We start from the raw sequence: 12,915 nt of genomic DNA on the forward strand, positions 1-12,915 counted from the left end.
AAAAGAACAGTTTCCAGAGTTGTATGTACACAAAAATGAACTATAATCAAAAGTCTGTAATATTGACATAGTAAGTCGGCATTCTCATATTTGAGATTGTAATGCTTGCTCAATGGATACTTTGCCATGGATTGCAAATGAAAACAATTTATGACTGTCCTTCAGTTTGTGAGAATGCTTGCCTACTTGACATTACTTTATATCGCTGATACTGTACTGTTAGGGACATCACTACAAAAATAATTGCATTTTCATGACTCAAAGTTTTTGATACTGTCAGCCTTTTTTATTAATAGTGTTTTAATATTCTTAGTCTTGTTTTTTCCCCTCCAGAAAATGAAATAGATTGCTCAAAAGTAATGTACTAGTGGCTCATTGCATTGGCTGAAGAAGTGCCACTTAATTGAATTGTGATTGTCATTAGGGTTTCAGTGAAGCAGCATATGGGTTGTGAACATTTTGAATTTTGTGCACGTGATTCATAAAACACCCAGTGTTACACTTAAAGATTTTGTCCTTTCAAGCTTGGGTTGCATTTGGAGGGAACACTTTGGGATCCTGCACTTGGGACTGCTTCACTGTTAGAATGTAGAACAGGTTGCTGATAGTGCTAATGCTTGGTCTAATTTTAAGTGATTGATTACTTAAGAATATTGTGCAAATTTAAAAAGTATTGTTTCAAGTTTTTTTTCGAAAGCATATTCCTGATGCATTAAACAATAGAACCTCAGGGGTTATTGGAGCCTGTAAAATGTTAGACAAGTTAAGCAACAGACTATCCTGTGATCTCGCATCACGGGAAAACAATCATTTAGCCTTTAATGAATGACCAGAGAGTACAGAACTTGAATGTTGCTGAAAAGAGGCATGCTACTGAAGCTTTTGCTTGCAATCATTAGGAGAGATGAGTGCAAGATGAAAAGCTTCAGCAACATGTATCTCTTTTCAGCAATGACCAGAGAGTGATAATCGTGATTCTGCAAGCTTTCTAAGGAATCATTTTTCATTGGAATCAGAGAAGATGATATGGTTATTTTCAGTGGACGAGAAGAGGTTGTATTGAATACCATTTACCCTTGTTTCATTGTTCAGTATCATTGGAAAATAAGGTACATTTTCAATGACTTTGGTTTTATGGAAAAGAGCATAATATTGGCAAAGACAAAAAATTGTTAATGTCTTAATGTTTAGTATGCTTGATTTTTAAGAGATCAAAAGATTTGACTACCGTTTGAAGTTAACAACTAGCAAGATAACTATTTTGTTTTTTTTCACTGTGACACTCTCTTCTTTTTTTAAAGTGAAGAATGGCACCTTCATCCTTATTCTTGCTCAAATATTGTAGACCAACCCACAGCCGTACCAGTTTTTCATGACTTCTTAAGACGTACTTTCATGGCAAGTGGTTGACTTGGAGTCACTAGAATCTGAATTAACCAACCTCGCCTCTCCTTGGAAAGGTTTGAATCAGAATTCATATGATGTTGCAGATGTAGTGACATTAACATATTGTTGTGCATTTAATTATGGGAAATGTAATTCCACACCTGCAGCTGGCTTTAAATGCTGTAAAACTGTTGGTATACGCACTGAGTTGGAATTGCTGATGGTGTCCTCCATTATTAGTCCTCCCTGCAGATGCTGATTCTGGCAGTAGAGATCAAACTGAGCTCATGTCCCATTCAGTAAAGTTGTCTTTCAATAATGCCGCATTATCTAAAAAAAGATGTTACATTGGTCTTGTGTCCTGCAGTGTTGTAAAATTCCTTTGCATGTACTTTCGCAAGCTTCTGAGGCAAAACGTGACCACCGACTCACATCTGCCAGTCCACAAACTTCTATTCTATTTCATGCAGTACATTTTTCACTTAACTTATATTAACTCCATTGTGATGTCGAGCTGAAGCATTCTTCTTTATTTAAAAGAAAATTTAGCAATATGTAAGTGCTGTTTGCAGGCTGTAGTGATTTTTCAGTTTCCTTTTAACACTAGAGTTATTTAGCCAATTTCAGTACAGCTATCAGTGTAACGAGGAAAGCAATTGTGTTTATGGCATGGCAGAAATATTTAGTGGGAGGATGTGATGAACATGTTGGCTGTTTTGTCAGGAACCCAGGATTCAGAAGCCAAGACTATGTGTCAACTTAGTAGACACCACTAAATTAGCTCAGGTGTGACCTTTGCCATTTCAAATTTTTGGTGGAGTTTGGAAGTCCGTGAAATTCAGAATGTTTAGTGTTCTGTACAGATGTGAAGTTGTGCAGAATCTGCATGAAAATGTGACACTTGTTTTTAGAATATTAAACTAGGATGCTATGATGAGTTAATTCTCTTGGCATTGCATTATTGTCCTCGTCTTATATCAATAATTTTGAACTTGAAACCGTTGGGATTTATTTTTGTAACTCCGTAGGGCCAATCACTACATAGCTTCACTTTGAGTCTCTGTTGTATTTAAACCTGTGTGGAAAATTAAAGTAACAATCCCGACCTAACATCATTATTCGGAGACAGGGGAATGTAGAAATTCCAGGAAAAGGCCCAATCTCCACCTTCTCAGGGAATTTGGGGGTCGGCACAAACTGCAGGCTTAACCTTGCAAACTTTACCCACATGAAGAGAACCACTTTTCTTTTCTTTTTTATCTATGGTTCAGTACAATAAAGGTGATGTACACAACTTTTAATATTGCATCTAATGTGTGCCTATTGTTTGGATTTGCATGCCACCACTCTTAAGAGCAAAACTTAATAAATTCTGGACTTCCGATGATTTTGATCATATCATTGGCAGAAAGTACTTCAACAAAAGTTTAAACTATGGGCGTAAAACAAAGGACTTCTGGGTGATTGAATAAAATGTACATGGTGCAAACCATTTTCTTTATTGTTCTAAATAAATGAAACTGGTAAACCACTTAATTTAGTGGTAGATTTATTTTTAGTTTCCTCTAGTTAGTGAGTGATAACTAAGGAAAAGTAAAATTTATTTTAGTAGAGCAGATAGGGGTTTTAATGTAATTGTTGATGGACTAGAGAAAGCTGACATGTTTGTTGAAACAGCTTGCAAAATCCAGGGTCCTGTTTAAGTAGAGTACAACTTCGAGGTTTCATCTGAATTTGATTAGTTTGAAAAGATTTTTGAAAGAGAGACTGTTCATATATGTATGTGTCAAAACATGCAAGTTGCTTTAAAGTGCATTTACTGTTAAGTAAACAAATGCATCAGCCATTTTGCACATAGCAAGGTCTCACAAATAACAATGGCCTGCTATTTTGTTTTGGTGAATATCGGGCACGACTGCAGGATTAGTGTTTAAACCAAATCTTGCAATGTGTAATTGAGCAAGCTGTGTTCTTTTACATCTGGTACACTTGCTACACTGCTTTTCCAAAGGGTCGGAAAAGTAGAGTGGTCTTTAGTTCTAGATTGTACCAAAATTATAATTGCTGACATAGCTCCAATGCACAAGACTACTGAACGAAGCCACACTTAAAAGCAATTGAAGGGTTGGATGCTAAACCATGGTATGTTTTTGTACTTTTGCCATGCTCTGACTTGTGCATGGTACAATTTAGCAAAATGAACTTGAGAAGAGCTTCATGGCTATAAACTTTAAACCGAGGTTCAGAAACTTAAAATGATAATGTCACAGTACAACCATGATCAAATTACCAACTTCAACACCTGTCCAATTCATAAGAAATTGCCATTGGGTTTTGGGCCAGCCCCTTCCACAGATTGTATATGATTTGTTAAACTGGGTTTATCTATTTAATCCCCTGTTGGAAAATGTTGAAATTTGCTTCCCGCCTGTCAAAAGTAGGCCAAGTAAAAAACTAAAACATATTTTGAACCTTGTATCCTACATCTCTATTTGGATGCTACTGTTAATGTGACATTAGAACCTTTTATATTCTTCACATTTTTCTCTGCACTTGTCTTTTATAACTCACAATCTAAGTTGGTGGTTCATCCTATTTGTTGATAGTCTGGACATGACGCAAGTTGCTAGATCCAACTATTTATTATACACATGTCTTCTACCTTGTGGAGGACAAATATTCCTAATTGCAAATAAAAACATAAAATGCTGAAAATGATCAGCAGGTCAGGCCATATTTACAGAGGGAGAAATGAGTTAACATTTCAGACATTTTGTCAGAGTTCATCCGAATCTGGAGTTTTGGTGGCTTGTTAATTTTGTGCTCCAATCTTCAGATGTGTCTTTAGGTTAGATATGTGCTTGTATCTGCATACTATTTATGAAAAAAAAGCTTGGACCTTGCCTCCTGAATAATTTCTCCAATCAAACAGAATATTTATGTAGAATTATGTAGAATATTTTATTTCTCTTGCTGCTTCATGCCAAAATATATATTTGTTTTAGACTATTTTCAGCTAAGCTGGAATTGTTTAATATTTAATTCAAATCAACTAACTACATAAAAATATTTTAAAAATTAAAATACACTGTGGCACTCAATAGCTTTTGCTAGTTACTTTTATCCTGTTACTGATACTTAATTTAAATCTACTCTTCTTTGGGAATTGTTTTGACATTTAACATTCCCTTAGAAGGATTAATTCACGGTTGAATAAAGGGGCACTTTGATTTTGGAATATTTGGATTATATCCTCGTGTCTTGTGCAGAGTAGTGTCTTTAGTCACCACTGCAGATCAGGGCTTAAGTTTTGAGAGCTAACCGCTGGCAAATGCTGAGCAGTGCATCTAATTTGCCAAGCATAATAAAACTTGATGCCAGGAGCTTGGTAGTCCCAGAACCAGCAGCACAGATGGAGTTTGTTCAACAATAAATTAGAATTGCTCAGCCTCGTAGTTTAAAATCACATCAGCTGTATGCATTTGCTATACATGTTTGCACACCTGACTAATATTCTGATCATTTTATCATCACTCAACATAGAAGTAGTTAATGATGCCCAGATAAAGCAAGAAAGTTAATCTCTTAATTTCTGAAGGTTCAGAACCACTGCCTAGATAAATTGTTTGAGATTTGAATTTCTACACGTTCATTCAGAAAGATGATATGTGTTCGATTAAAATACTCTTTTATTATAGCATTACATTTTTCTTAAAGTATTATGGGCAGCTTTGAGGGTCTAGAAACAATATGATTAAGTTTATAAATTTGGGTTCTTGAAGCAAAAGTTTGTCCATAAGAAGCAGTAAGCCTTGCAGGACTTTGTAATTATTCATAATTTTTTTAATGTGTCCACGAAGATCCCTGAACCACTTTCACGAACATTATGACGTCGCCTGCCCTTAACTTTTTTTTGCACTTTAATGAAAATGAAAATCGCTTGTCACAATTAGGCTTCAAATGAAGTTACTGTGTAAAGCCCCTGGTCGCCACATTCTGGCGCCTGATTTTAGCCCTGTGCTAAACCAGCGATTTAGACCTGTGCTAAACCAATTAATGGTTTACCAAAAAACCCTCAAATGCCTGTAAATAAACATGGGAATGGAAGCTTCCAGAATGTAATTGTTCTTTTTTCTGCTATCTAACGAGTTTTGTTCTTCATTATCTTTGAAGATGTAACACCTGTGCTGTTTTGTTGAAATAGATGAGCAAATTTTCAGTGAAATTGACAGTTAAAATGTTAATATAGGGACATAAGTCTCAACCTTGAATGGCTCTATGGCTTGCTAAGTTTCAGATTTTTGCATTCCATGGTATTCAAGAAATTGTAGCAGGTCTAAAAGTTTGTTGAGACTTGAGATAGCTTGTTGCCATTCAAGTCCGTTTTAACTTCCATTTCAAGACTCCTATAAAAATTCCAATAGGCTAATGTTCAAAAACGTTTTGCATCTGATGTAAAATTATTACATTGTTTCTGCAGTGCCCAGTATTTTTGAAATTACCTTCAGAACAAATGTATCTTTTCTATTTCAGTATCGATGTTAGGTTCACACTGTACGGATTTCAGATAGTTGCTAAATAGTTCATAAAATTTCCACAAATAACTCTGGTGTGTACAGTATGCAAATAGGAAATATGTAAACCAACATTTGATTTTGTTCAAAGTTTATAATTTTATGAAATTAAAATAGAAACTGATTGAGTTTGTGGTTTTGCCTTTTCCTCCTCTTCCCCCTCATTTTAAGTTTATTTTAATTTGCATTTCTTTGTACGTTAGCAGCCCTCAATTGTGTCCTTGAATTTCTAACAAATATCCACAGTAATAATAATCTTTATTGTCAAGCTGGGAATCGAACCTGGGACCATGGTGCTGTGAAGCAACAGTGCTAATCACTGTGCTACTGTTAAGCACTGAGTTTGGGTCACATGGCATGTAGGTCACATGATGTGTAGTAGGCGGCCATTTCATGGTGACACAGTTGCTTCACAGCTTCAGGGTCCCAGGTTAGATTCCCGGCTTGGGTCGCTGTCTGTGTGGAGTCTGCACGTTCTCCCTGTGTCTGCGTGAGTTTCCTCTGGATGATTCGGTTTCCTCCCACAAGTCCCAAAAGATGTGCTGTTAGGTAATTTAGACATTCTGAATTGTCCCTTTGTGTACCCGAACAGGCGCCAAAATGTGGCGACTGGGGGCTTTTCACAGTAACCTCATTGCAGTGTTAATATAAGCCTACTTGTGACAATAAATATCATTATTATTTGGCCCATCGTGCTCTCTGCCTCTTTGGCAGAACTGGCCATTTAGTCTCCAACTAAGGAGTTGGTTCATTCTGACATAACTGTCTTCACAAACTTACTTGATTTTGATAGCCACTGAGCCTATACAGCTATTGCTGCATGTTTGGTTAGAATAGTAAAATTTGTAGAGAGCTAATTATATTTTATGGAAAAGGTTAAAGTATATTAGGGAATACTGTGTGCACAAGCACTGGCAGTATCTTGTCTTTGACATGGCTTTTCATTACACTTGCAAATGCTCACAGACTTTCCACAGGATTTTGCACTGGCATGTACTGTAATTGGGGAACCATTTTGGTGCAGTGCCTGAATAGGGGATCGGGGAGTTGTGAACAGGGTACATAGCTGTTTATCTCCTTATCTAGTCAGGTTGAAGGTTTTTAGTAACAAAGCAGTGTTTGAGCAGGGAATTGTTATTTAGTATATTGTAACAAATCAGAGAAAGAAAGTGAAGTATAGAAGGAAAGAAGGGGAAGATTGAGAGAGTGATCGAGACTTAAAAACCCTTATGAAATCTTCAATAATTAACATTTGATGTAGTTAAACTCTTTATAGTCGGGATTTTCCTCCCGCAGTTGTCTACGAGGTTTCACATTAAATGCATCCATCGCCGCAGCGAAACTGACAGCGAGGGTGCACTGTAGGCGGGACCAGAAAATCCCACCCTAAAAGTTCACTTTCATTTCTGAGAGGTTGTTTGGCAGTTATCACAGCCTTAAAAATTTACGTATACTGAAATGAACAAGTCTCAACTTTTTCTGGTGATCTTATTGGGTACATTGGCAACCAAGTGGTGTTTGATGACGAGTCTCTTGATCGATACCTCTATAGTGCAGCTTCTGGAGGAGTTGGCTCCTCAGACAGCAACTTCCTGATTTCTACATTTACCTGTGCATGTGTGATTGCTGGTGGTTACTGGTCGATATATACTTCAATGGTGGTGAGCACTTTTAGCTTCACCATTATTTTTCTAGTGAAATCCAGCACATTATACCTATTAGTTAATCAAATATTTTAGGTTACATATTTGAGGAAATATTTCTGTTGGAATACATACATTTCAGCAAGTTACAATCAGCGTGTCGAGCAATGATTACTGTATAGCATAAAGTTTGGACACTTGAGGCTACTTTTAATTTGATGTTACAGTTTTAATTACCCAATTCATAAGAACTAGGAGCAGGAGTAGGCCTTCTGGCCCCTCGAGCCTGCTCCGCCATTCAATGAGATCATGGCTGATCTTTTGTGGACTCAGCTCCACTTTCCGGCCCGAACACCATAACCCTTAATCCCTTTATTCTTCAAAAAATTATCTATCTTTATCAACTGCATCACTGGGCAAGGAATTCCATAGAGTCACAACTCTTTGGGTAAAGAAATTCCTCCAAAGCTCAGTCCTAAATCTACTTCCCCTTATTTTGAGGCTGTGCCCCCTAATTCTGCTTTCACCTGCCAGTGGGAACAACCTGCGCACATCTACCCTATCTATTCCCTTCATAATTTTATATGTTTCTATAAGATCCGCCAGCATCCTTCTAAATTCCTACAAGTACAGTCCCAGTCTACTCAACCTCTCCTCGTAATCCAACCCCCTCAACGCTGGGATTAACCTAGTGAATCTCCTCTGTACACCCTTCAGCACCAGTACGTCCTATCTCAGGTAAGGAGACCAAAACTGAACACACTACTCCAGGTGTGGCCTCACTAACACCTTATACAATTGCAGCATAACCTCCCTAGTCTTAAACTTCATCCCTCTAGCAATGAAGGACAAACTCTATTTGCCTTCTTAATCACCTGTTGCACCTGTAAACCAACTTTTTGCGACTCATGCACTAGCACACCCAGGTCTCTGCACAGCAACATGTTTTGATATTTTATCATTTAAATAATAATCCCTTTTGCTGTTATTCCTACCAAAATGGATAACCTCACATTTGTCAACGTTGTATTCCATCTGCCAGACCCTAGCCCATTCACTTAACCTATCCAAATCCCTCTGCAGACTTCTGGTGTCCTCTGCACCTTTTGCTTTACCACTCATCTTAGTATCATCTGCAAACTTGGACACATTGCACTTGGTCCCCAACTCCAAATCATCTATGTAAATTGTGAACAATTGTGGGCCCAACACTGAACCCTGAGGGACACCACTAGCTACTGATTGCCAACCAGAGAAACACCCATTAATCCCCACTCTTTGCTTTCTATTAATTAACCAATCCTCTATCCATGCTACTACTTTACCCTTAATGCCATGCATCTTTATCTTATGCAGCAACCTTTTGTGTGGCACCTTGTCAGAAGCTTTCTGGAAATCCAGATCTACCACATCCTTTGACTCCCCGTTATCTACCGCACTGGTAATGTCCTCAAAAAATTCCACTAAATTAGTTAGACACGACCTGCCCTTTATGAACCCATGCTGCGTCTGCCCAATGGGACAATTTCCATCCAGATGCCTCGCTATTTCTTCCTTGATGATAGATTCCAGCATCTTCCCTACTACCGAAGTTAAGCTAACTGGCCTATAATTACCCACTTTCTGCCTACCTCCTTTTTTAAACAGTGGTGTCACGTTTGCTAATTTCCAATTCACCGGGACCATCCCAGAGTCTAGTGAATTTTGGTAAATTATCACTAGTGCATTTGCAATTTCCCTAGTCATCTCTTTTAGCACTCTGGGATGCATTCCATCAGGGCCAGGAGACTTGTCTACCTTTAGCCCCATTAGCTTGCCCATCACTACCTCCTTAGTGATAACAATCATCTCAAGGTCCTCACCTGTCATAGCCTCATTTCCATCAGTCACTGGCATGTTATTTGTGTCTTCCACTGTGAAGACCGACCCAAAAAACCTGTTCAGTTCCTCAGCCATTTCCTCATCTCCCATTATTAAATCTCCCTTCTCATCCTCTAAAGGACCAATATTTACCTTAGGCACTCTTTTTTTGTTTTATATATTTGTAGAAACTTTTACTATCTGTTTTTATATTCATGCTTTTGTGCACATTGAATTCCCAGTGTGTTGCCTGTTGGTTCTGTTGCTTAATTTGAATTATTAAATTTTCAGTAGACTGTAATTGCTAAAAAAAAATTGGGTTCTTCCCAAATCAAATGGTATCATACTTTTTGATATTTAAACATTATTTAAAAATTTTCATTTTGTATATGATTTGAATGATGATATATGTTGAATAAAGATGTGTGCACTTTTAAAATAGACTTCTGAAGCAAAAAATTTCAAATTGATCTCCAGGAACCGCTACAAAATTATCAAATAATAATCAGTCATCAGATTTATTTAGTTTTCTATGCTTGCTAACATAGCAGTTTGTTGTTTCTGTTGCTGAATACTAGCCACTATGTTTTCTTCTATTATGCAGCTGATTTCTGTGGGCAGCCGATACTTGAATCATTCAGAAGTTAGGATAGGGTCTCATGGAGTGTGCCAGTTCTTGTAGCAGGTGCCCACACAGTGAAGTTTGAAAACAAATACTCTAAAGAATGTAACATCTATATAAAATAACTAATGTGTGGAAATCACGCACAACTTATTGAAGTACAATTGCATATTAAAACTGACAAAATACCATCAAAAGGTGTATTTGATTTCCATGATGTTTAGCACAATCTTAGTTTGATTTATCCCTTATGTAAGTAACCATATCCGCGTCTTGTTGCTAGTTATTTCTCTATATCCAAAAGGGCTTGCTTAGTTTACTGGGATTGCTGTTTATGCCTAAATTTTGGGGGGGCGGAGGGGATTAAAAACATGATGGTAGAATGTAATGTTGTGTGATTTTTTTTAATACAACACTTTAAAGCCTGCTTGACAAAATTGTATTCAATAAATGCAACTGAAATATCGGTGCAGAGAGCTTTTGTTCCATATCAGTGCTAAATTGTGCAAATCCATATAGTCCAGTGGGAATTTACCTTTGGATTTGCATCACAACTACAATATTTATGCGGAGCAAACCTGTTTCACACTAGTGCAATATGGTGTATTTGCAGCCTGTGTTGTTTTAAGACCCAACAAATACTCTGGCAAAGTGATAAAATCAGTTATGACGAGTCATTACTAACTAACAATGTCATTTTCTGCTCAATCATGATGGCAGTGATATAACAAGGAAAATCAGACTGGAGGAGTTCCTGTTTATGACAGTTTTGGGCATCAGACTTCATTTGGGAAATGTTGCAATATCTAAATTGAAGAAATACTGAAACTCTGTACTGATAACCATCCCATTTGGAATTTTCATCTGTTTATCATTTCCCCTCGTCCCCTGGACTTGTAAAATTAGCAGAAACAGATTGAGAAGTGAACTGAACATGGGTGGCACAGTGGTTAGCACTGATGCCTCACAACGCCAGGGTCCCGGTTCAATTCCGGCCTCGGATGACTGTGTGGAGTTCGCACTTCCTCCCCAATGCATATGTGGGTTTCCTCATGGTGCACCGTTCCTCCCACACTCCACAAAGATGTGCAGGTTAGGTGGATTGGCCGTGCTAAATTGCCTCTTCGTGTCCAATAGGCTAAGTGGGGTTACGGGGGTAGGGTGGGGGCATGGGCTTAGGTTGGGTGCTGGCCAGTAGGGCCAAATGGCCTCCATCTGCACTAAGGATTCTATGATCATGAAATAAGGGTCAGCTTTGAGGAAGTGAAAAATCTAATTTCAAAGTGAGCAGAGCAAAATTTGTATCAGAATCCAATAGTGATTGAGTTTTTTGTGGGCATTTTCTTTCCCATCAAATGAGGTATTCGGCTAACATCGTAAATCAATTGGTGCTTGAATGATTTCCAATGCAGAAGTTTATTCAGTGGAACTTAGTCACTTTCTGCTGCTGGATTCATTTCATGTTTGTGGAATGATGGATCCTTTTCCAGGCATTGATTAAAGATTGCTTTGATCCATGCATAAAGTGCCTACTGGAGAATGATTTGAATTTTCCTTCTCAACATGGCTTACTTCCTGAGTAATTCACCTCCTGACTCCCCAAAGCTTGTCCACCACCTACAAAGCACAAGTCAGGAGTGTGATGGAATGTTCTCCTGTTGCCTGGATAAGTATAGCTCCAACAATATTCAAGAATCTTGACACCATCCTGGACAAAGCCCACTTGATTGGCCCCCTATACACAAACATTCACTTCCTCCACAACTGATGCACAGTAGCAGCAGTGTGTAACATCTTTGCACTGGGGAACTCACTATGACTCCTTAGACAACACCGCCCAAACTCACAACCACTACCATCGAGAAGGATAAGGGTAGAAGATACATGGGAACACCACCATCTGGAAGTTCCCCTCCAAGCCACTCGCCACCCTGACTTGGAAATATATCGCTGTTCCTCCACTGTCATTGGGTCAAAATCTTGCAACTCCCTCCTTAAAAGCACTCTAGGTGTACCTACTCCAAAAGGCTGCAGCAGTTCAAGGAGGAGCTCACAATCACCTTCTCAAGGCCAATTAGGGATACGTAATGAATGCTGGCCTAGCCAGCAAAGCCCATGTCCCTTGAATTAATATAAGAAAGTTCCAAATATTTAGTTAATCTGTATGTATTTAAAGACATTGGAAATTAGTATTGGTTGCATTGTTGCTTCTGAATCAGAAGATTGTGGTTTCAAGTCTCATTCTAGGGCTAGACTCACACTTCAACTGTAGAGTGCTGTGTTGTTAGTGAAGATATGAAACCGAGGACTTGTGTTTGGTCAACTGGGCATTGAAGATCTTGTATTTTTGAAGAACAGATTTTGTTCTGTAATATCTTTTTAAAAAATATATATTTTATTAAAATTTTCCAAACAAAATTTTTTCCGTTTTTACAACTCAGCAAGGGATTATACATTAACTAGTAAATAACATTATTTAAATAATATAGTGAACTAACAACAACAACTAAAAAGAAAAAACAAATAGCAAAAACACAAAATAGTGCCCCCCGCCCCTCCCCTGGGTTGCTGCTTCTGTCATTTCTATCTTTTCATTATCGTTCCGCGAGATAGTCAAGGAACGGTTGCCACCGCCTGGCGAACCCCTGAGCCGATCCTCTCAATGCAAATTTTATTCGTTCCAATCTTATGAACCCTGCCATGTCGTTTATCCAGGCCTCCACGCCTGGGGGTTTCGCTTCCTTCTACATGAGTAGAATCCTACGCCGGGCTATTAGGGACGCAAAGGCCAAAATATCGGCGTCTTTCGCCTCCTGCACTCCCGGCTCTT

The 12,915-nt window shown here is 38.2% G+C and overlaps 1 protein-coding gene across 1 annotated transcript in view; it reads left to right on the plus strand.

Annotated features, from left to right (window-relative positions):
• The window catches only part of cnot2 (CCR4-NOT transcription complex, subunit 2), a 204,802-nt gene that overhangs the window by 1,635 nt on the left and 190,252 nt on the right, over positions 1–12,915 (plus strand).

Source organism: Scyliorhinus torazame, chromosome 19 (genome assembly GCF_047496885.1).
Source record: "Scyliorhinus torazame isolate Kashiwa2021f chromosome 19, sScyTor2.1, whole genome shotgun sequence".
Classification (NCBI taxonomy): Eukaryota; Metazoa; Chordata; class Chondrichthyes; order Carcharhiniformes; family Scyliorhinidae; genus Scyliorhinus; species Scyliorhinus torazame.